General features: G+C 37.1%; 1 long non-coding RNA gene across 4 annotated transcripts; it reads left to right on the top strand.

Moving 5' to 3' along the window:
- Positions 1–18,847: 18,847 nt before the first annotated feature.
- Positions 18,848–24,162, top strand: LOC112990814 (uncharacterized). Of its 4 annotated transcripts, none has more exons than XR_003261166.2 (4): positions 18,848–18,965; positions 19,304–19,450; positions 20,357–20,569; positions 21,799–24,162. It is a non-coding gene; the product is annotated as an uncharacterized LOC112990814 (long non-coding RNA). The 4 variants fall into 4 exon arrangements; XR_003261165.2 differs by having other exon boundaries at positions 18,849–18,965; positions 20,354–20,569; XR_003261167.2 differs by lacking the exon at positions 19,304–19,450 and having other exon boundaries at positions 18,857–18,965; positions 20,354–20,569.
- The last annotated feature ends 152 nt before the right edge of the window (positions 24,163–24,314 follow it).

Genomic DNA, 24,314 nt, shown 5'->3' on the forward strand with positions numbered 1-24,314 from the left:
TATACACACACATATGTACATATTTACATATTCTATCCATTACAACCCAATCCTTTAATCATTTTTTTGTTATTCTAAGAGTTGGGAGTACTATAAGAGTTGAGTACTACAAGAAAGTAATGGACAACAATCTTACCCTCTGGCATTTCTCCAGACTCCTTGAATGCAGTATGATGCAGTAGGATTTCATCAATGGCTTGCAAGAAGAAATCTTTCCTTTTAACTTAGTAAACTAGTCATATGAAACAGCAAATTGTCCCTTCTTTTAAAAAAAAGAGGATTTCCTGACCTCAGATAAGTAGATGGAGAACTATTGTTTCCCTTAAAAAACATATTTCCAACAAGAACAGTTTTATTTGCTACACAAATTTCCTGAGAAAATAAATAAATTTCATCAGCTAAAATGATAATTGCATTGGTTCAATTATTGATTTTTGCTGCACCTCTAGAAAATAATGTTGCTCTATTTATCAAAATCCATAAGCTTAAACACTTTATTACTGCCCTGCTATGTTATTTGCAAGCTTGATATAATTGGGAAGATAGCCATTCTTTGCTGCATCATCTATTTAAGTATTAATAGAAAACTACCCTGTGAGCACTGAGATTTTGAAACTAATATTGAACTAAGGCAATTGCCTGAGGACTGGTATGAATTTTAATTCTCAGTGCAACCTAAATTAAAAAAACAAACAAACAAACAAACCCAGGGTGGAATGATACAGAATAGTTTAAATTCAATAACATTGGATCTCACTGGCTACATAAAAGGAATCTAACTTGAATTAATTGATCAGAATTAATTCTAACAGGTACACAGGTAAGTCAGATTTTTTGACCTTTTCATTTTGTAGTTTTATACATAAAACATCAAAGAATTTAGTCACTCCAACACCATTAGGGAGACATAATGCGTTACAGAATGCAAGGTCTAATTGATTTCCATACAATGCTTTATTTATCTGCCAAAACATTAGGTAGTTAGTGATAAGATAATTTAGAGAAATACAAATAGAAAATGCTGAAAAAACAACCCTCTCTTCTTTCTGCCAGTGTAGGTAACTATTCAACAGAGAGAGCACGAGGGAAACTTAATTTCAGAAACTCAGGTTGTCTGACTATGGTATCCAAAGATTTGAGAGATTACAGAGATTATAGCTTCCAGTTCAAAGCACAAAACACAAAGCTACTAACTGCATGACTGCAGATTCACCATGAGAAAGCTACAATCAATCTTTTATATGCCATGCCTTGACAGAGATGGAAGAAAGAAGTTATTTAAAGGAAAATGTTAAAGTTCACATTTGACATTGCCATGAAAACAATTTAAAAATTAACTGAATAAAATAAATGGGTATAAAATTTATAAACAAAACCTCTTGAATTTTCTGTAGATTTGGATTCATGCTGGCAGGAATATGGTGACCTCTACAGAGCTAATATATTGTCAATAAAAGAGATGTGACAGAGGAAAATCCAGAGAAAATCTAAAAATAAGCAGTGGTTCAGTGATATACAGGCATTGCTTTGTGTTGATTTTGATGTAACAAGGTGTCCCGATCCAATATCGGGAGGGTTTCGTTATGATCCCAAGGACGAGATTAAGACGCTAAAACCGGTCAAATATCGTACAACCTTTTAAATTTATTTTCCACAGAGTGGGGAATAAAGGTGGGGAAAGGCAAAGGGGAGGAGAGAGAGAGAGAAAGAAAGAGAGAGAAAAGGGGGGGAGAGAAAGAGATATCACCACCCGTGGATCCAGCAGCGTCCCGTTGGTCCTCTTCACCCTGGGTGTAAATTTTAGCGATGCGCGTGCAGTAATTACAGCTCGAGCAGGGTCCGACCCTAGGTTCCCGCTGAAAAGTTTGGAGCCAAATCAAGGCAAATTAAATAAATAAATTGTAATGACACGCGTGCAGTAGTTACAGCTTGAGTTGGGTGCCTCCGAAGAGGGACCCTGAACAAAGAAATCCCTGGGCAATTATAGCTTTTTCAAATTAAGTTTCCCACCCCTCACGTGGTAGTTCAGACCAATAGTAATTTTTGGGTCTGGGGTCTCCTGCTCCCTATTGGGTCTCATCGTTGTTCCCAGGCAGGCTGCTTTTCTCCCTTATCTTTACTGTTGCGGTTTCTGCTGACAAATGTGTTGATTCCTCGGGTTCTACCCTTCTTTCTCAGGGCCCTGACAAACAGGTGTTGTTCCAGCAATTAGCACTGCCCCAGCAGTGACAGTAGGTGTTATCTTCCAAGGTCTTGACGAAGGGGATATAATCCAGACCCTCCCTAATTAACACTGTTTCAGCAGTGAGGGAAGGCTTTGTTTCCCAGGGTCCTGGCGCCCAAGCAGGCCTTATTTCAAAGCCTTGACATCCTCCCTCCCGGAGTGTGAAGCATAGGAATGCAAACTGCTTGTAACTCCCTTATCTTTCCAGTCTGCACCAGCTCTGGGGCCCTTTCTCACTGAACTAGGGAGTGCGGCTAAGCAAGTTTTATAAAAGTTGTGTTAAGCAGCAGTAATTTGCAGTCCAGGTCCCAAAGTCTCTGTCCAATCGTGCCCTGGTTCAGCGCAGGCTTGGTGTGTCCCGCATGGTCGCAGGGAGACCATTTCAGGGGTCGCAGCAGCTCAGTCCTGTTTCCGCTGGGAACAGATGGCTTGTTCGGGGTTTTGGTTTGTTTGCACCTTATGTACCAAGAAATGTTTAAGGCAAAAGTTCACTCATCTGTCCGCCACACAAGGCAATAGAACACTTGTTCTAGTATTTTAGGGCATGGAACTCCTCACTCAAATCCTAAAAATGTATGATTTAAAAAATCCAACAAAACACTTTTTTTTTCAAAAACTTTGCAGCATAAGATATATTGTGATATTTTCCCTTATACAGAGTACTATTTGAGAAGAGTGAATAGAGAAGAATAATTTATTGGTGACCTCCACCTGGCAGCCTAGATTAGTTCTCCATTTCCTTGGCAGGTCCCAAGCACTGATGAAAAGCCTGGAGTGAGCTCCCCTTCCCATTGATGTGAATGTGGTAAACAGAACAGCATCTAGCATGACATCTTTACCATCATCATAAATGTAATTATATTCATTTTCTTTCATTCTGAGCATCAAAACAAAAGCAAACACAATTAAGTTGGACACTGCCAGATTTATTCAAAATATAACAATTTTCTTTATTAATGTTTAAATTTCTGTGATTAAATTTCTACAACAAAGCAGAAAAACAGATCACACTTAGCTTCATCATAATTTTCATATCTTCCCCAACCTCCTGAGACAACAAACCTTGTGAATGCAAGTTTAATTCTATCCATTAAAAAAATGAAATTATTTGCATGTAATCTCTTCACATGTAACATCATTTTTACTTCCTTCTCCCCCAAATTGATACCTCTTTCTCTGCTCCCATTTGACTCATTAGATATTTTAGCCTTAGAATGATCATCAAATGATCATTCAGATCATTCAGAATGATTATCAAAATCATGAGACTGCCAGAAGTGTATTGCTGTCACTCAGAAATGCTAGCTGGTTTGTCACACAAATTTCCTGAGAAAAAACACAAATTTCTTCAAATCGCTTCATCTCATGAGAACAAATCTCATCACTGAAGATAATAATTGCATTAATGCAATTATTATTTTACATTGCTCCACTACAAAATAAAGTTGAAATATTTATCAGAATCCAGGAAGCTTTAGTATTATATCTATATATTAGTATATAACATTGTGTATGGTTCTGCATTATTATATGTTACTATAGTAATCTATTAATAGTATGTTATACATTCTATATGTTCTACCACAATAATTATTAGTGATAGTGCATCTCCAGTAATTAAAACCTGTAAGGTTTTCCTCACTGTCCAAAAAGTGCAGTGATGTATGGAATTTTGATGAAATGCCAATATGTATAGTGGTTATCCTAATCAAAAATGTAAATCTTTTAATGTGTTCTTTTTTTCTTTTTTTAATAACATGAATACATAAACAAGTTGAGACATGTCAAAAAGCAGGTGCTCTCTTAAAGGAGGTGGCAAGACCTGGTAGGATCAGGGGGGCCATGAGCGAGGTGGGAAGAACTCTGGCAATACCTACCTCTTCTTTCCCTATGGAGGGAGCACAGATCAGCAAGGCAGTCTAGGCACTTTAAAATAACTAAAGTTTAATTATTTAGTGGCTGAGTCGTTAGCATAACATTCAGTGACCAAACCTCTAAGGTCCACCTTAATTAGATGCCTGAATACCAACTAGTCACCTAATGCTACTATTATCTCCTATTATAAGCAAGGGTCAGGAAGAGGCATCAAGTGATAGTGATTCATCTGCTCCTAAGACCAGGACCTGAAACGGGTCAGATTAACTACTCAACTCAGCTCAAACTTAGATGTCTAATTTTCAAATGTAAACTTGGGCAAGACAGTTGATTTTTGACATCTATTTTAACACTGCTGCAACATATAACAACTCCTTAACTTTGCAGCAAAATATTCAAATTGGTATCAGTGAAATGGAAAGTCTCATTATGGTTGTAGAAGAAACAAAAATGAGTAAAAAGTAGTGAAGTGCACCTTGAGAGAAAGTCCAGGTTACCTTTATATAGGATAGGTTTCATAACTATCTAAGAATAAAAGAATATTTTAGAGTTAAATACCTAAGGTGAAAGTGACATATTACACAGCTAGATGAGAAAAATTGAGCTTATTTTCAGTTTAAAACTGAATGATATAATTGAAAAAAAATTATATGATAGCTACATCTTTGAGATAAAAAAATAGCAGTTATCGGAAATGACATTATAGATATTAGACTAGGCAGACAAGAGTACAATTTAAATTGATAAGGACATGATGAAGATGAGTTTGAAAGGGCTGAATGCAAAATGAAACAAAAAAATTTACTGTGCTTGCCAGTAGTGTGACAATGAAAGGCGGAGTAATGGAATAAAATGAACATTAGACTGATTTTTTTGGGAAAAAAACCCTATATCTTATCCAGAGTCTTTTTTAAACTTAATATAGAAGAAACTGGTATATATGAAGCCACAACTTATCTCTCATTTCACGGCAGGTGGGAAAGGGGAACCCAAAACTTGGAATACAAGCACTAATGGTTGAAGCAGATACCTGGTCTGGCCAGATTTCTGTATTAATAATTAGAACCTGTCTGTAGGTTCACAGGTCAACAGAACATCATCTAAGGTGAATTCAGAGGAGAGGAAAAGGAAAGTGTTATCAAACTCAGAATTTTGCTCTCCCAACTCAGCCTATGCTGTATGTGACTTTTTTTGTTTGTCTTTTTTGGGGGGTGTTCTTTTTTCTGTTTTGGCTTCAGTTTCAGAATCTCTATAATGAGAATTAGCAAGCAGATTTAGGGCACTAAGATGACAGTTTTTATGACACTTGCAAGTCTGACAGATATGTACACAACTTATAAAATGTTTTAGGATTAATGAGGTGAATGCATCATTTCCTGTAAATGAAGAGGATGTAAAAATTAAACATAGCTGACAGTTCTCTTGGAGCACATACACTTCATAATTCTGAATGCTGCCAAATATTGTGAACAAGATGACGAGCACAAGTATGAAGAATTATGGTCACACTATGAACCTGAGACAAGAAAAGGACATTAATTTCTTTAAAAGCTGAATTTCAAGTGAATGTGTAAGGCTGCAGCAAAACATTTAGAACTGTATCCTTAGTATTTTTATTGTAGAATATGCTGATTTGTGTGATACAGTATATTCAGTCTATTTGTTCTTGCTACTTCTTTATAGTAATAAAGCTATAATTAGCATTGAATATTTACAGTTTTCTCATTTTTTTCACTGTGAATGGAAATCTGCATATCTGGCCTGAGTCCAAATGCACATTATTTTGGAAATTCAGGCAAAATCATTTGGTCCTTTCTGCATTATAACAGCATGCTTTATACATCAATGCATTAAAGGAAAAAAAATCTCCAAACCTTCTCTGTTCTTTGCAATGTAATAACTCATTAATGAATTTATGTGTCATTTCAAATTTGTAATGCTTTTAACTGAAGACTGTATAATTTGCTTGGAAGTTGAACTTACAAAGTTCTGACTGTTTGCAAATCATTTGCTTAGCTCGTCACATATTATAATGGTGACATAAACATTTACTCTGTGATGAGCCTGGCTATATAAATATGACCTTACTGAATTTTTTATGAGCAGAGAGCTGCAGAAGAAGCAGGACCTTGTGATACATGTTTCTATAAAACATACAGGTGAATATTTAAAAACATATTGTTTTGAGGGTCATCTGATGTAAAGAAATGCCTCTAATATCACAGAATCACAGAATAGTTGAGGTTGAAAGCAGGTCTACAGATCATCTGGTCCAACCCCCCTGCTCAAGCAGGGTCACCTACAGCAGGTTGGCCAGGATTGCATCCAGACAGTTTTTTAATATCTTCAGGGATGGAGACTCCACAACCTCTCTGGGCAACCTGTTCCACTGCTCAGCTAGCCTCCTAGTGAAAAAGTGTTTTCTCATGTTTGAGTGGAATTTCCTGTGTTTCAGTTTGTGCCCATCACCTCTCGTCCTACTGCTGAGCACCACTGAGAAGAATCTGGCCCCATTCTCTTTACACTCTTCCATCAGATATTTATACATGTTGATAAGATCCCCCGAGCCTTCTCTTCTCCAGGCTGAACAGTCCCCGCTCTCTCAGCCTTTTCTCATATATGAGATGTTCCAGTCCCTTCATCATCTTTGTAGCCCTTTTTTGGACTTGCTCCAACAAATATATGTCTGTCTTGTACTGAGGAGCCCAGAACTGGACACAGCACTCCAGATGTGGCCTCACCAGTGCTGAGCAGAGGGGAAGGATCACGTCCTTTGACCTGCTGCAATGCTCTGCCTAACACAGCCAGGATGCTGCTGGACTTTCTTTGCTGTAAGGGTGCACTGCTGGCTCGTGGTCAACTTGTGGTCCATCAGGATCCTGTCCCGATCCACTATCAGGAAGGTTTCGTTACGATCCCAAGGACGAGATTAAGACCCTAAAACCGGTCAAATATCATACAGCCTTTTAACTTTATTTTCAACGGAGTGGGGAGAAAAGGTGGGGAAAGGCGAAGGGGAGAGGGGAACAAAGGTAAAGGGAAAAGACAGAGAAAGTTGGAAAAGGAGAAAAGAAACTAGCTACCGCCACCCCGAGTCCGATGATGTTCTGCTGACTCCCCTCAAGATCTCCAGCCCTCGCAAACAAGCCCCACCATTCACGCAGTCTGCAGTTTTTATAGGTTCTTGCCCTGCCTCTGGAAGGTGCTTCCTCGCTTCCCATGCAGATTAGCTGTCATGCGCAGTCCGCCCTCTCGGAACCTTCCAGAAACGGGCTGGGGGCATCTGGGGGTCTCCTGCTCATGGGCAGATGGCAAATGAGTACGTGCGGTTCGTGCCAGACGTGCTGTTCCCCTAGAGGCGGCCTTCTGCCCTTTTCGCGCCCTTTTTCCCCTGTGCAGGTGCACGAGGTTGTTTACCTCGTGGACGGCTCCTGGGGGCGCCGGCGCAGCATTGCCCGACGCGCCTTGGCAGTGGCGGCTCTGCAGCAGCAGCAGCAATGTCGAGACAGAACCGCATTTGGTACCGGTTCTCTACAGATCCCCAGGTCCTTTTCTGCAAAGCTGCTCTCCAGCAGGTCCTGGTGTGTGTGATTATTCCTCCCCAGGTGCAGGACCTGTCATTTTCCCTTACTGAACCTCATGAGGTTCCTTTCTGTCCATTTCTCCACCCTGTTGAGGTCTCTCTAAATAGCAGAGCAACCATCCAGTATATCAGCTATTCCTCCCAATTTCCCAATTATCTTCTGCAAACTTGCTGAGGGTGCACTTAGCCCCATCATCCAAGTCATTAACAAAGATGTTAAACAGTATTGGCCCCAGTGTCCACCCCTGTAGGCACCACCCTAGTTGATAGTTTAATTTTATTTTATCTTGTTTCTTAAAGAAAACTGCTATCTCTGTTTTTTTTTTAGGTACATTAAATTCTGTCTTACTCATTCCACATTCACTACAAATCCTGTGATCCAAATTCTGTTCTGTCCATTTTAAACAGTTCAGAAAATGGTAGAACCAAGCCCTTAATAACCTACTGTCCTACTACAAGGGGAACCTGACTTAGTGTGAACCAGCAGAATTGCCTTTTCCTGTCGGCTGATTTCCAACTATCTGTGGAGTATATTGGGGGCTCATTCTGAATTATTTCTGTGTAGGCATGCCAACCTTTCCCTGAGAACAGACATTTGGAAAAGGTATAGACACACTGTGAGGTGATAGATAAAAACATCTGTTCTCTGAATGAGAATAGGGCACTCTAACCACAAAGAAACTTTCAGTACTGAAATCAAGCTAACTTAAGGTATTTTATATTCATCACACAATTACTGGTGAGTTCTTATATGTTCTTAGTAGGGTATCTAAGTATCTACCTTAGTAGGGTTTTTGGCTCATTCCTAGCTCTGAAATGGTGTTTTTAACACTTCTGAGATACAGTTAAGGGTGTATCACTGAGCACATTGTAGATCCTAGTCTTGAATTACCCTGTTAATATTCCACTTTTTTTTTACACATTTTATACATTATACTTAAATATTATTTCTGTAACGTGTCAGAATTGGCAAACTCATAAGAGTAGTCTGTGAAGATTGTTTTCTGTTTGATGCAGAGTGTCTGTTCTTAAAGACGCAAACCAAAATTACTATCTCACAAAACTACATAGAACAACAATATTCCTTCTAAATCTTGGGTATTACAGAGCTATTGTTGATATCACTACTAACGCTACAGAACATTACTGCTACATTCTAGGTTAACTGCTATGGCAATAGAATAACCACAGTGATAGTAAATATAATAGAATTTAAGTTTCAGAAGATTTAAAGCCATTTAAATTTCTGATTTCCAGAAAATTCAAAACCTTGATGTGTATTCAGAAATTAACTCCAAAGATCAATTCCTTATTATTCACAGAATTAGCGGAAGTCACAGAAATATAGCTTCCTTCTCTTCCCTTTTCCCTTCTTTCCCTTCCCTCACTCTCTTTCTTTCTCTCTCTTTTTCATGTTATGGTACATTAACATCTTCCTGGTGTCAGTTTGTACCTTTATTTGCTATTTACCTGGGGTAATTAAAAGTTAAATGGTTTTCTCCATATTCATATACAGGTTGGACCATACACATTTTTTCACCCTGAGAAGGCAGCCAGATGCTAGGTCTACAAATGAAAAGATTGCTTCTGGTATTTTTCCATTATTAAATGCACATCTTAAGATGCAACCTCTGCTGAGTAGTCAGCAGTACAAAGCCAGTAAGCAGTCAAGAACACTGGATATATAAATCAGTTTCCCTCTGACACCAGGTTTCACCCTTAAGGAGTGCAAAAGCAAAGGTCAGAAGATCTGAATTACCAAAGTTTAAACTGTAAAGGCAGCCTGGAGAGCAGTAGATTTCATTTTACTCTTAGAAGACAAGGATGCTTTTAGCTGCCAATGCCTGTACTTCCCAGCACACCTTCAGTTACTAATTAGATTACCTAAATTTAGCCAGTTCTAAGTCCCTGAAATATTTTAGAAACTAGCAAGCCATCTTTGGGAAATGAATTTGGTTTGTACTAATCTCACTTGATTCACACACATCTGGAGCACAAATCACAGCTGTACCCAAGATACGCTGCTTCCAAATTTAGGGTCCCTTCTCTCTTAGTCCAAGTCTCGCATCTCTCTCTCCTGACCTATCCACCTTCAGATGGTTATAGGCAAAGGTTCTTGAGATTTGCACATCACTGTAGAAGTGAACACGATTTTAGTGCTGGCCTCCCAGTAAGCCACCACTCTACCAGACTTCCACCATTTTAGGAACTTTTGGTTAGTACTTATAGTCTTTATCATCTTAATATTAGGCTAAAGCCTTTTTAATGCTGGTATGATATTCTTGGGTTTGAAAAGTTTTATTTTTAACTTTGCTTCTCATATGATGCAGTGAATTGAGTCCAAAGAAATTCTTACCTTCTTTCCTATCAGAATGTGTATTCATAAGCCTGCAATGTGCACATATAAAGATAGAGAGAGAGAGAGAGAGAGAGAAACCATGACACCAAGTAGCCATTGCAAGGTACTTCTTAAATTATTTTTCCTGGGTTTCACCACTACAATGGTCTTTTACTGCTTTTTCAGGCTTTCACCAGTAATTACGTAACATATACACATCTGCACCAAAACAAACAAATTTAGCCAAACAACAACAAAACAACCCCCCCCCCATACGACTCCATCCCGACTATAATTTCTATACTCAGTTCTATAGTCTTGATCCAAGTAAGCAGAATTGTCTGCTAAACCACTGTCAGTGGTTTAACAGCCCTGAAATAGTGTTGGAAAGACAGTGGATCAGAGTGTGACGTGGATTCATTCCACCTTGATCCAACAAGGTTTACTACAAAGGATCTCTGTGGCAAAGCTCCTAACATGTCAATCAGAGCACCAAAGTATGACATCCGTTCAGCTTTTTTACTAGTCGCTTGTCTTTATTTGGTAGTTTGGTATTTAAATCCATCAGGGCAAAGCACACCTATAATCAGAATGATTAGTTATTAAACATTCTGAGATGCACATCAATGTCATCAGCATTGTCAGAGCCCTGAGAATAAAATATCTCATGAAAGTTAGTTAACTCTTGTGGTTGTCCTCAAGATGCCAAAGTCAATACAAATAGCTGCAAAATGAGACACACTCAAGTGTAGACCCCAAGTAATCAGGAAATAGCAAATTTACCTTTTTTTTTCTTTTTTTTTTTCCCCTGGAAAACATAGACACAGATATGTGTGTACATATCATGTACATTTAGACATATAGATATAGTTATCTCCATAAAAATAATGCTGACAGTGAGAGGCATTGAAAAATATTTGAAATAAATATTTCTGTCTTGCATTCAGTATGATACAGTGTCTTCTGGTCCTCAATTGTAAGTCAGAGTGTACCAAAATAAATTTTTTTGGAGCGGCCCATAGTATTCAAACGATTCCCATCATCTTTGGGTGTATGAGTTTGTTAAGAACCTCAACTCAGTTCACATTTGCTAAAAATCTGTTAAAGCCTTCAGTGAAACAAAAACAAGTTTATATAAAACTTCATCTCCCAGGCTGCAGATGTAGCTCTGTTTGAGCTGAGTCTTGCTGGGAGATTTCCTGCTCATGTCAGTTCAAAATTCAAGGTGAACTCAAGAGATGAAAAACTAAGGCAATAGAAACTGCTACATTTTGAAGAGATCTTTTAAATTAATTTTTCCAGCTGAATTATTTTACTCTATCTCTGAATTAATATGACTAGTAAGACCTTAGTATAGCTCACGTTCAATAAGTAGTGGAGTCCTAATATTAAGTAACTTTCAATTTCTAGAATACTTCTTTTGACCTCGGTGAAGGAGGCACTAGGCAGTTTCTTCATCAGAAGGCTGCAAAGAACTTGTTTTCTAACCATGCTTTTCATTTACTTGACACCAGATACACTAATACACTATGTTAACTACATTGGTAAGGTGCTAGAACCCTGTAACAGCTTCTCAACTCACAAATAGGTATGTTATTAGTTTTAATCATACACTACAATAAGGTATTACTGTGTAACAAATACAACATTCTGCTTTACTACAGTTTACTTACTACAGCATAGCTAATTATTAATATACCAATTCTATCAGTAGCTATAGTGTGAATAAGTGAAATAGCCGTTACATTCTGGAAAGCATCTGGAACCTGAGAAAGCTGGGCCCAAAGGAAAAAAAAAAAGAAAAAAGAAAAAAAAGCCCCACCATCATCACCAAAAACCTGACCCCCAAGCTCTCCCTCTTCCTCAAAACCACATAAAATCAAAGTTCAAGATTCCTATGGGCCTCTGTTGTAGGTGTCTATTTCTTTGTTCTGTTCTCAAATTCCCTTCAGCCCTGTTCTGTCTAAATGACTGAAACTGCACAAACAAAAAATTACTGTAAGCCTTCCTTGAAACATTTTCTTTCCAATACGTTGAAGTATGTTCAGAGTTTGTTCAAGTTCAATGCATCTGCAATTTTGTTTTTAACAATTTAACTTCCTTATGTAGCAATATCTAAAATTTGGACTATTTAAAGAGGAACAATACAAATAAAAAAAAAACAGTTATCAAAGTGCAGTGATGCAGTATTGTTCCCTATCACAGTAATATTTGATTTCTTCTTTAAAAACAAAACAACAGCAAAAAAAATCATCTTGTCTATAATAATAATTTATATTTATTATTATAATTAAACAAAAAAGTAAATAGGAATATCTATATTTGGAAACTTTCTTAGACCTTTGTTCAAACTTCTTTGACCTACAGAACTGTGATGAAATTCTCATGAGGTACAGATTACTTTTTAGATCCCTAGCATGTTGAATATATAAACTTACACAGTGACTAATACAAAGCTCCCTAAATAATGTGCAGATATCATAAATTCTCTGAGAAATAAGTTTTTCATGAGTATAGAAAATGAGAGATACAAACTTTACATTTTCAACCATTTTATAAATTTATATATAATTTTGCTTTGATCAGATGTGTAAGAAAATAAATATTAATTTTATCTGGCAGGTCAATATTTCATTTTGAATTTTCTTGGTCAGTTTTGTACAAGCATTAAAAAAAGCATAAATTCAGATTCTTGATGTGTAGCTTTCAATCTACTTATCCTTCTTGCATTATACAACTACTCAAAAAAGATTTTTCTTTTCTTTTTTTTTGCCTCTTAATTGTTTAACAGAACATTTGTTTTTCTTTTGTCAAGTGTTTACCTATGCAACAGAGTATGCAGTTATTGTACAGTTCTTATGTTACATAACTTACATCATCTATACCTGAGGTAAATTCGAAGGAAGTCATTTCTTGGATATTTTACAATCAACTTTTAAGTGTGATTTAATATTTCCATTGTAAACTGTATTTTTTTTTTTTTGAGAATTATTATTTGGATATGTCTTACAAGAAATGCTGATATCTTCCAGCTAGCTAGAAGGAGGTGTTTTCCCTCTGGCAGGCGGATATGTAAATCCAATGTTGGTCTTGCATTATAGGCACTCACCACGTCTTACTGAGACAAAACGTGTGGCAGATGTTTTTGATGGAAAGTTAAGTACCAGGCTTGGTTTTTTAAAGTTCGTTTTAATACATAAATATTATGGTCACAAAATATTTGTACTCAGGCTCTCACTTAATCACTTGCAGTAAAATCAATATTTTCTCTCCAAGTGTAATGGGAGCCAGTGGAATAAGTAAGAAACCTCTAATAGAAAGCAGTAAGTGACAGTTTGCTTACAGCTCTATTCATAGCACCATCAAGTTCACTGCACCATTTGTGACCTCAGGGCATTTGCCGAAATTCCAATCTCAGCAGAAATCTGAGCTCATAGTGTTGGCTTAGTCATTTTCCCCACCCCCAGAAAAAAAAAAAAAATCATTTAACCATAAAATGTTATTTCTGATGATAATGCATTCAAGTATTTTGTATGCTTTTATATGCCATATGTATGTGATAGGCCATACAAGTGTGATGGGTTGTTAACACAGAGTCTAGACTATTTGACAGACCTTAGATATTAGCTGAGAAAAGCCCTGTTAACATGAACATATCAAGATAAGCCAGTTATCTCTAGAGTGCTCTAAAAGAGTGATTTCAGACATGATCATAATGACAACATATTTTCCCTCCCTCTGGCATTTCATATGTGTATGTCATTTGTATGTGGATGCAGACAGCTTTAGTTAATAGAAAAAAAACTCTATATTTTCTGTGCATGAATGTTTGTTATTCTGTCTTATTACATCATTTACTACTGCTCATCATTTTACTACTTATATTACATATTACTATTACTACATATTACATATTACTAATATTGCTCATAGTACATATTACTACTCATCATTTTAAAGTATGGCTTATTTCTACAGAGATATATATGTCTGTCTGTCTGTCTGTCTGTCTGTCTATGAAATTGGTATATTATATAGTATGCATGGTTTTTGTACTAGACATTGAGTGGATTTAAAGACCTTGCCCTACAAACTGTTATTTCCAAGGAATCAGTAAATATTCTTGTGCAATGCATATTTCCATTTTTTCCATTTTTAACAAACAGCTTTGTTTGCTTTTACTCATTGAAAAATGAAATGGATGGTAGTGATAGGCACACAGTGCAACTATCCTTTAAGTCTTAAAAGTGGAATGCTTTTGGCAATATTCTTTTGACAGGAAAGACAATACTATGTTATTCCAAACACTCATAGATACTTATCATGTGAAGATCTTTCCATTTTTTTCCGCAACCCCCAGCTTGACTTATTGTTATCGTATAGATCTGTTATTTCTAAATCTCTCCTTTTCCATTACTGTCTCTTGTGTTTAGTCTATAATATTTTCTGCTTTTTGAAATTTATTCTCCCTTACCTCCTCTCTTTACACATTGTGTTCAGTGCTGTTTCTCTCAGTGCTGTTTTAAAAACATAAGAATGGTAGTTCATCAATTTATAAGCTCCTCTGAGATGACAGATTCTTCATGCTCAGCCATTTCATAGCACTAAATTGGGTCTATGCTAAGATAACTGTTTAGTGGTAAATTTGTAACAATATGCTCTGGTCTGAGTATTTCGTACCCGGACAGGTGCTTTCTTCCGCATCCCATGAAAGTTATTGTGTGTTCTTTCTCTTTAAGGATTATAGTTGCTCTTGTTGTGTAACTGCTTCACAAGCGTTTGCCAACTTACTCAGAAGTTGCTTGTATGATTCATAGCCAGCCCTGGGGACACGGCAGTTACTGCCATCCCACTGTCGCATGTTTGCAGAAAAGCCCTGCAGTTGTTCTGGTCTTCAGAGAAATCTCATGAATAACTGCGCAAGTTGTGAAACATAAATAGCTTGAAGGAAGAAAGGAATCTCTACAAATACAAAATGTATTTAATGGCAAGTATTTAGTGTTGTTTAAAAAGGCTTATTTACATTCCATTTACAGTAAGTTCAGATCATCAGAGACGTTTAAGCGTTATAAGGACTTTATCACCTTTGGAATAAGTGGTAAGTTATAGATCAATATCATCTGTGACAAAGTGGATTTTTACGGTAAGTGGTTTCCCTTTTCCTACATTCACATGAAAACAAAATATCCAGCATGAACAAATGACTGGATTTTACATTACAGAATTGTGTAATGTGATGTGCCAACAAATCTGGGGCACACTGACATTACTAACAAAGATCTTTCTGGGTATAGCTGAGTCTGGGATGTAACTCTGTTTTTACTCTTTAGCTTTGGATTGCATTTTCACATGGGCCAAGAAAATGCCTTTATTCTTCCTCCCTCACAGGCTTAGTGAAATAATCTGAGATGTTAATAAACTCTGTGCACGGTGAGGTGTTGGTGCTACGCAGAAGTTCTCTCTAAGCTCTTAATTACTCCATCCACTGTTAATTACTGCTTCTTAGGAAAATACTGTGATATGGATAATGCTTCTATACCTACACTTTTACACTGTGGTGCACCCTGTTACAACTGACATTACATACGAATTATCTGGATTCGGACTACTCCTTGCCATAACACCCACCACCACCACCAGAATGAAACCACCAACCTAAGGACACAGAGGAGCAGGGGAAGATTGAGCAAAATGCCAGGAAAAGGGGGAGAAACAAAGAAGTGTTTTGTGTTACACTTTTAATTGTATTGTAATATTATCGAGACTTTTTCAGTATAGAAGTATTCCAGCTGCATTACTATTCTATCATTCTATTTTCTGTCATAATTAAGTCAAGACTAATAATGATTCTTGAATTAGACTGTTAAGATTTCACTTATACTAACAATAAATTCTTGGTTTTATATATATATATGTAAGGTATGCTTCCTCGCTGCCCAGAAACAAGATTTTGAGCATAACACAAATATCCACAGAAGGAAATATACATAAAAGATTTTGTCTAAGGGAAGATATTTTGAGCAATTTTTGGTTTGGTGCACATGTGACAACATACATCACTTCTCTTACATTTCTATCACTGTATGTTTACATGAACTTCTGTTTTCCGGGGAAGGTACTTGGAAAGAAGGGCCCATACTTTATTAATGTTCTTGCAGTGAAATGTCAGGTTCAGAGCAATGTGATGTAGCACTATAATTTTGTCCTATATTCTATTTCTCTTTCATATTTACATATGCTGATTGCCATTTGTGTGCTTAAAACATCTATCTGTGCCACAGACGCACATAGGTGTCCCGATCCAATATCGGGAGGGTTTCGTTACGATCCCAAGGACGAGATTAAGACGCTAAAACCGGTCAAATATCGTACAACCTTTTACCTTTATTTTCCACGAATTGGGGAGAAAAGGCGTGTGTGTGTGGGGGGGGGGAAGGCGAAGGGGAGGCGAAGGGAAAAAGGGAACAAGGGTAAGGGGAAAAGATAAAGAAAAGTTGGAAAAGGAGAGAGGAAGCTAGCTACCACCACTCCGAGGCCGATGATGTTCCGCTGACTCCGCTCGAATCACAGCTCAAGCTGGGGGCCTCCGACGAGGGACGAGGAGCGAGGGCCGAGAGAGGGAGTGAGAAAGAGATGGGGGGGGGCCGAACAAAGAAATCCCTCGGCAATTATAGCTTTTTCAAATTAAGTTTTCCCACCCCTCACCTGGTAGTTCAGACCAATAGTAATATTTGGGTCTGGGGTCTCCTGCTCCTTATTGGGTCTCATCACTGTCCCTAGGTAGGCCGTTTACTGTTGCCGTTTCTGCTGACAGGTGTGTCTCCATTCTTAGGTCCAGCCATTAGCTCTCAAGGTCCTGACAAAGAAGGTGATAACTTCAGCAATTAGCACTGTTTCAGCAGTGCACAGGAATGCAAATTGCTGGTAACGCCCTTATGATTCCCGCCTGCAGCAGCTCTGGGCCCTTTCTCACTGTACTAGGGAGTGCGGCCTAAGGCTTCAGCAAATTTAGCCACTCATGCCAAGCAGGTTTTATAGAAGTTGTGCTAAAAACGGACAATAATTTACAGTCCAGATCCCAAAGTCTCTGCCCGATTGCGGTCTCGTTCAGTGCAGGCTCGGTGTGTCCCGGGTGGTCGCAGGGAGACCTTTTCAGGGGTCGCAGCAGCTCAGTCCTGTTTCCGCTGGGAACAGATGGCTTGTTCGGGGTTATGGTTCGCTTGCATCTTATGTACCAAGAAATGTTCAAGGCAAAAGTTCACTCATCTGTCCGCCACAATAGGTTAGCATAATTTCTTTGCCATGAAAAACAATACCTCCAAGATAATCTTTTGGGGGGATATTCTTTCTCAAATTCTTTATTTTGCTTTGATCGGATGTCTTTTCCAGCATGCAGTATTATGGCTAGAAGAGAATGCTCAGCCCACAGTGGCCAGCCTTCACAGCTTTAGCGATCCCAAACACGGTGCATTTACCTACTTCCTGGCAAAAGCATCTTGCCACATCCTTCTTTCACTGATGGTGGCATCAGTACTTACACTCTCCTGGAAATACTTGAGTTGATACAAACTAGTATTGCAATTCTTTTTCACAAAGATACCACACTGGCTCTTTACTTACAATCAATTAATGGGTCTTGCTTTTTTTTTTTTTTTTTTTTTTAAAAACATTGCTGACATTTCCAGTTCTTAAGCCTACAGTTTACAGCAGAAGTCTTTAAAAATATAAATTCTTATATCTTAACAATGATAGCTTAGACCAATGAGTCTTGTTTTGAATAAAAATCGATTTAGAGTGTCCACATATATCTCAACATACGAACAATTTTCCTTTGTTCACTGTTGTTCATCCTAATTTTTTATTTGCTGAATTCCAAGAAATACCTGCCGAGGCTGATTTATTTACTTTTGGCTAGTATTTTACAATCAACAGTAATGGAGTTTGGACCTTAGTGGAATCTTGTGGCTCCACTAAAAGGAATGGAATTAAATTGGTCACAAACCTGTTTTAGTGTTTGTCTAACACTCCTTTTTTTTAATCTCAAGATTCATTTAACCCTTCCTGATCAGAATATATTTAAATGCATACTGAATCAAAAATGTCTTGCTGCTTATATATAGCTACACTTAGCTGGAAAAACCTGTTTACCAAAATGGTAACAAATGTGTAATCTGATGACATAATCATGAACCAATAGTACACTAAAGAAGTAAATAAATCCTCTTACTTCAGCAAAACCACAGGGCATAGTATAATAGACCACATTTTTGTAAATTATTGCACTGAATTACAAAGGACAAAATATCACTGAAATAATTAAGTTACAATCAGTATCCTATTAGCAAGTTAACAGGGATTTCAAAAACAGCAGTCTATATAATTTATTAATATGAGAAACAAGGACTATAAGAGGTTGATTCTTTCCAAATTACAAGTGAATTCCCACTGGTATTAACACATAACTAAGCCCCAAATACTTTTTACTGTTAAAAAAAGATGACTCTAACCAAAGCTGGTGCTATAAAGAGCATATCATAATCATATATGCTTGATAAATGCTGCATGGTAGAACAAATTGAAATATGAGCAAGATCATATCTCCCCAGTATGTACAGACATATCCCATGTAGGCTTTTTTTTTCTTTTTTAGTAAAAAATATTTTATCTAGAGTCTGAAATGAGATTATAGATTTGTACCAAAACCTAAACAGGAGAATAACTTACCTCCTTATTCCAAGAATCTGTAAAAGAAAGCCGTAATGTCAGAAAGCAGTGTATAGTAACTTTCATTTGCTTTGGAGTTGTTTTTATTTTCTTTATTTATTTTGCCTTTTCTGATATTCAATCTAGATTCCAAGGGTCAGTGATGGCCCACAGGCACCTGGTATGCAGGAGAATTCTAGAAGGGAAACAGAACAAATGGAACAGAATCTGAAATTAACACCGTAAGACCATGCAAATAACATATTTACTGGTTTAAGAAGTACTGCACTACAGGCTGCAAAAGTATAGAGCACACCCCTAGTTATTGCTTTTTGTAAAAATGACTCCTGCACTTATCATGGCTGAACTGTGGGAGAAATGTTAAGGTGGTAGCTAATACGTGAGACTGGTGAGCGCGGTTTCTCTTGATTTATAATGCCATGTCCAATTACAGCTAAATTGATGATCCAGCCACCTTTGTTCCTTTTATTTCTTCTACTTTGTTACCCAGGGTGATTTTAACATCCTGCAACTGTTTATAAAAGCTTGGATCTCAGTTGCATGATTGTTTATTTTCCAGGTGCTTCCTTCATGCTCGGTCTCAACAATAGTAAATTTGATCTAGGCATACGCTGTTAGCCAACGGTAAATTTCAGCAATCCAAAAGCTTCAAAACAAGACTTCAAGATTTAAGCAGCTGCTGTTCGGGACAGATAAAATAGATTATGTGAGCAGTGTATTCATCTTCTGTCCATTTTGGAATAAGTTTATTCCCATTTCACTTAGGGAATATACCACATCATATAACCTTTCATTTACTTCAGGATAAGGATATGTTACTGTGGAATAACACATCATAATTCATTATCCCATGATAACTTGCTCATGTCCATATTCTCATTTAGTTGTTCCACAAATATAAGTTATATCTATCTATTTATCATTCTACAGTGAGTAAAGTTCTACAGCTGTTGGGACATATTTGAATACTTTTATATAATACTTCATTCTTTGAACAAACTCGTTGGTTTCACTGGAAAGGCTCTGAGTGACTTCAATGAGCTGTGAAATTAAGCTATACCCTTGCACTCTTTTCACTCTGAATTTCATCATAGACATTTGTACTGCTGTTTTGTTGTATGAATGTTTGTGGAAGAGCTTTTAATTCACCTGAATCCCTGCTATTCACACATGAACAGCTATGTTCATAACCCCGGTGTATAAACATGAAATTACTAGTGGAATTTGACAAGGCAAAGTTAAATGAAAGTTGTGTGGGGTAGACAGTCCTTATGAAAACCCCAAGCTTTGGGGCTCCCTTAAGGTCCCATTTTTTACTGTTTTGTATTAGGTGAGAATCTTTATGACCTATGTGCACTAGAAAGATTTTTTTTTTTTAATCCTTACAAGTACTTAATTATAACAGTCTTACTGAAATCAATGAATGTATGTTTACAGTAGCTGAAGATTTTGCCTTTAATTTTTAGGTTAAGGAGAGGGACAATATTTGAGCACATGTAACCTAAAGACTAGAAAATCCAGAAAGAAATTAAGAAAAGATTTGATATTGAGGAAATGCAATTTGGTTTTGAGGAAATACCTTATTTTAAGCCAATATTATTTTTTTCAGCAGCCCAGTTCTGACTTCAGATGATTCTCAGTAGCAATGCAGTGTTCAAAATGGAAGAACTGTCGCTGGAGCACTCTATGACTTTCACCTCATCCTACTGGACCCTAATCAGATGGTCTTCAGAGGAAGGCAGGAGTAATTTCTTCCAGCGGTAGTTGAGCCAAACCAAGTAGCACTAGTAAAGTGAACCTTCAAGAGACTGAAGAGAAAAGAAGGGTGAGTTGCATTCATGGCATATGGAAACATGGGGAAAAAGCCCATGTAATAGCACAAACATTTCTTCCCATATTCTCCAATACTTATTACTTGCTCCAAGTCTGTCTATCTTTTGTAGTCATGGAGGATAGTGAGATCCTGGATTACAGCCAGAAAGATATTCTTATGATGTGACTAAACAGCTGCACACATGATGTGACTCACTATGATAATAAATTCTCTCAGTGTCACATGTACCAGAAACCCTTTGAGCAATTGTAACTAGTAAGTAAATAATTACAGATCACAACTGGTTGATAAGGAAGATAAACAGAGAGAAAAAGTACCACCTTTAATAAATACATGTTTTGATCAGCTCAGAGATGGGGTGCTTTTTTGAATAACTTGTCAGAGTAAAAATTAGGAGTAGTTTGTTACAATGAACGAAAGAAAAACTAAGACATCAACAGCTTCACTTGAAAATCCTGATTAAGATAGGTTTCAGGAGACCAGAATAGCAAGTTTTGACTGTTTTAGATCCAATTTACATTTCATAACTTTTTAGCACCTTTGTCTGTACAGAGATTAGGTTAATGTATAAAGATTGTTGAAAAAAGTATGTAAGTTTCTTTCAGAGAATTTTTGCCTCATTTGAACCAGAGTTCACATACACATCATAAAGCTCTTAGAACAAGGTCAGCTAGAGTTGATGTTGATCCTGATGGAAGTGGATGACTCTTATTGCCATACTTAAAAGAGCATTTTTTTATTGGAACTCTAATGATCCTTTTTTAGTACTTCACAGTCTATAACAAAGTTTGAATCTGAAGAGAACATATTTTTACAGTATGTGTTCATTATGGTGCCTTTTATTTGCCTTTTAATATCAGGCTCAGTGTTCTATGTTGCAATTTTTCTTTCACCTGATATGACACTGGATGTAGGTATTGCTAAATTTCAAATAATTATACTAAAACACTAAATGCTCCAGTGAAAAGTTGCTTTTTTTTGACCTTTTTGGGCTTTTTTTTTTTTTTTGAAAAAGATGGTATAGTCCAAAAACATCACACCCACATGGTTTATTTGAATATAAATGTCTAAAGCTGTTAAACTTCCTCATATAGATTTTTGACAAACTATAGATGAGGATACTTAAGTTGGTGTAAAATGCAATGTGCTGCACATTCAATGCAGCAGTGGTATCAGTAGGTGATGCTGTGATTAATAATCTTTTCTTTTTCCTATTGCAGTGTTTGAAAACAGAACACTTTATCACCTGAAACCTTAGTAAATCCTCAGCTAAAGAAGCATGATCTGAAGTGATGAGAAAGTGACATATCTGTTGTGCACACACTAGTCCCCGCAGTTTGAGGAACCAAACTGTCATCACAGTTTCTTGCTTTCATTCCTGCATGCTGATTTGAAGGGGTGATTCTTGAACGTTTGTCCACCTGCCTATCTATATGTGAATATTATAAGATACACCTCGTCATTTTTTACATCTCTTAAATTTAATTAAATGCTCTCAGAACACCAGGAGATAACACATGCATGTCATTTCTCCTGAAATGTTGGCTAGCTTTTCGTAACAACATGTGTGGCTACAGTAGGTATTAGCAACTGCCAGCCTGACACCTGCACTAAGCAACAGACTCACCCTAATGTAATTTAATAAGATGTCTTTTGTTATTAAACCAAGAATTGTATGTTGCCAGCTGAGGTGGAAAATAGGTCCCAGAGGTTGTTCTCCCTTATTCCATCTGCAGTTATTTTTAGGGGGCTTTAATATTTAAAAGTCTATTACTAATTTCAGCATTGCCCACACAAACCTGCTTTGTAGTTCTATTGCCAAATTATCCCTTGAAGGCAAGTGCTGTAAATAATTTCTCAGTTCTGTTCCCAGACACTTGCCAAGGTCATTATCTAGCTTTCCCAGAATTCCTCTATTCTGACTTTGATTGTGAGTGGTAACTAAGAAACAGTTATGAGATGCAATCACAAGCTGTGGCAGTCATATCAAAAGCTGAAGATGGTCCCAGAGCACTCTAATGAAGCCAGTGGCTCAGCTGCTCTTGCTTTCTTAATACTTCATTTATCTTTCGATTTGGTCAACCAACAGAGCAGCAACAAGAGCAAACATAAAACAGGAGCTATGAAGCAGACATGACAGCCAGAGAGAAAGGAGGCTCCAGAGAACCAGCTGGCTGCAGCAGATTATAAAATTTCAACATTTGAGTTCTAACTGGCAGTAATTTGTTCTTGTGTTCCTATACTTTGCTTCTCTTATCTCTGGTACTGTCAAAAGTTTGTCATCATTTTTCAAAATGTAAGTAATTATTCCATATAAATTTTTCCTTCAGCTGAGGCATGAGTTTCAGGATCAGAAGAGCTGCAATGCAAAGCTGTCCTTATTCTATATGCAGCTCCATGATGAAACAAAAACAAAAAGAAAAACAAAAACCCCACTTGTAGAAAAGTCATATCACAAATGACATATTTGTGAAAGTCCCAGTTTATGCATGTTAAACTTAGGACAAGAAAGGTAAAGTAGATATATAAATACAGATACATAAAGTTTTACATTCGAGTCTAACCTTAAATGTCCATGTGCAGTTCAGGTCCGTAAGTTTAGGAAGCACAGAATAAGATATGACTGTAGTTATTCAAGTTCACGTAGCAAATATATGGCAGAGTCCTTTGCAGAATTCAGCTTTCAGCCCCATGTCTTGGCATCATTCAGCCCCTCTGACTTTGAATATTACTGTAATTTCTAACTCTAGGCATTTGGCCTCTACAGATTGACAGGCTGAAAATTAAAATGCTTTACAAGCGCCTGACTTTTCAGGGTGAGATCTGGTCCCAGTAGAGAGAAAAGAACGCTTGCGACATTTGTAACTGTTCACTTTAAGGAGAGACTGAAAAAGGACAGAAATATAAAAGGGAGAGAGAGAAAGAGAGCAAAAAAGCAAATGAAAGGAAGAGGAGAGAGAGAGGAAGAGGGAAAAGGAAAAAGGAAGCGAAGGGAGGAGAAGGAAAGGAAACGGAAGAGAAGAGATAGTAGGAAAGAAAGAAAAAGAGAAAGAATAAGAGAAAAAAAGAAATGTCAGGCTGCTGACTTTGAAAACTTCAACATTCACAAAAATGCATTACTTTTTCCTACCTTTTTAGTGAAAAAATAATATATATAGCATTCTAGTCATAGGATAGTTTAGATTCAAAAGCTAGTAAACAGGGTTTCTCTGCTAGTAAACAGGGTTAGGCATTATTTCTAGGAGCTGGAACTTGATTGTTCATATTGCTACATTTTTACAGTAGTTTCTCACACAGTTTGGGCCAACCAGCATACTTCTAAACAATCTCCGGACGTAGAGGTTCACCAGGGTTCAGGTAGCATTCCCCCTCTGAATAAGCAACTTGCATAAGACCATCCTCTTTTAGGAGGTGAGAGAGTTTAATAGCATGGAAGCAGTTTTTCTATGCCTGTTGACTTCAGTGCTAGAAAACAGTCCTGGCTTCTTTTAATTTCTTTGTATAGACACAACAATGGCTTTATTTGAAAAATAGGATGAAATTACATAAATAAAGGAGAAGGAATAAACTGTATTCAGTCTTAATTACTGTCTTTCTGAGAATTTAATTCTGAATAAAATAAAACCTTAACATTTTGTTTTCTTTCAATGCATACAAAACAAGTCCAGAATCTTATCAGCATCATTTTTAATTTGTATTCTGCATTTTTCCATATAATACTTAAGCAGAAAAGAGA

Source organism: Dromaius novaehollandiae, chromosome 1 (genome assembly GCF_036370855.1).
Source record: "Dromaius novaehollandiae isolate bDroNov1 chromosome 1, bDroNov1.hap1, whole genome shotgun sequence".
Lineage (NCBI taxonomy): Eukaryota > Metazoa > Chordata > Aves > Casuariiformes > Dromaiidae > Dromaius > Dromaius novaehollandiae.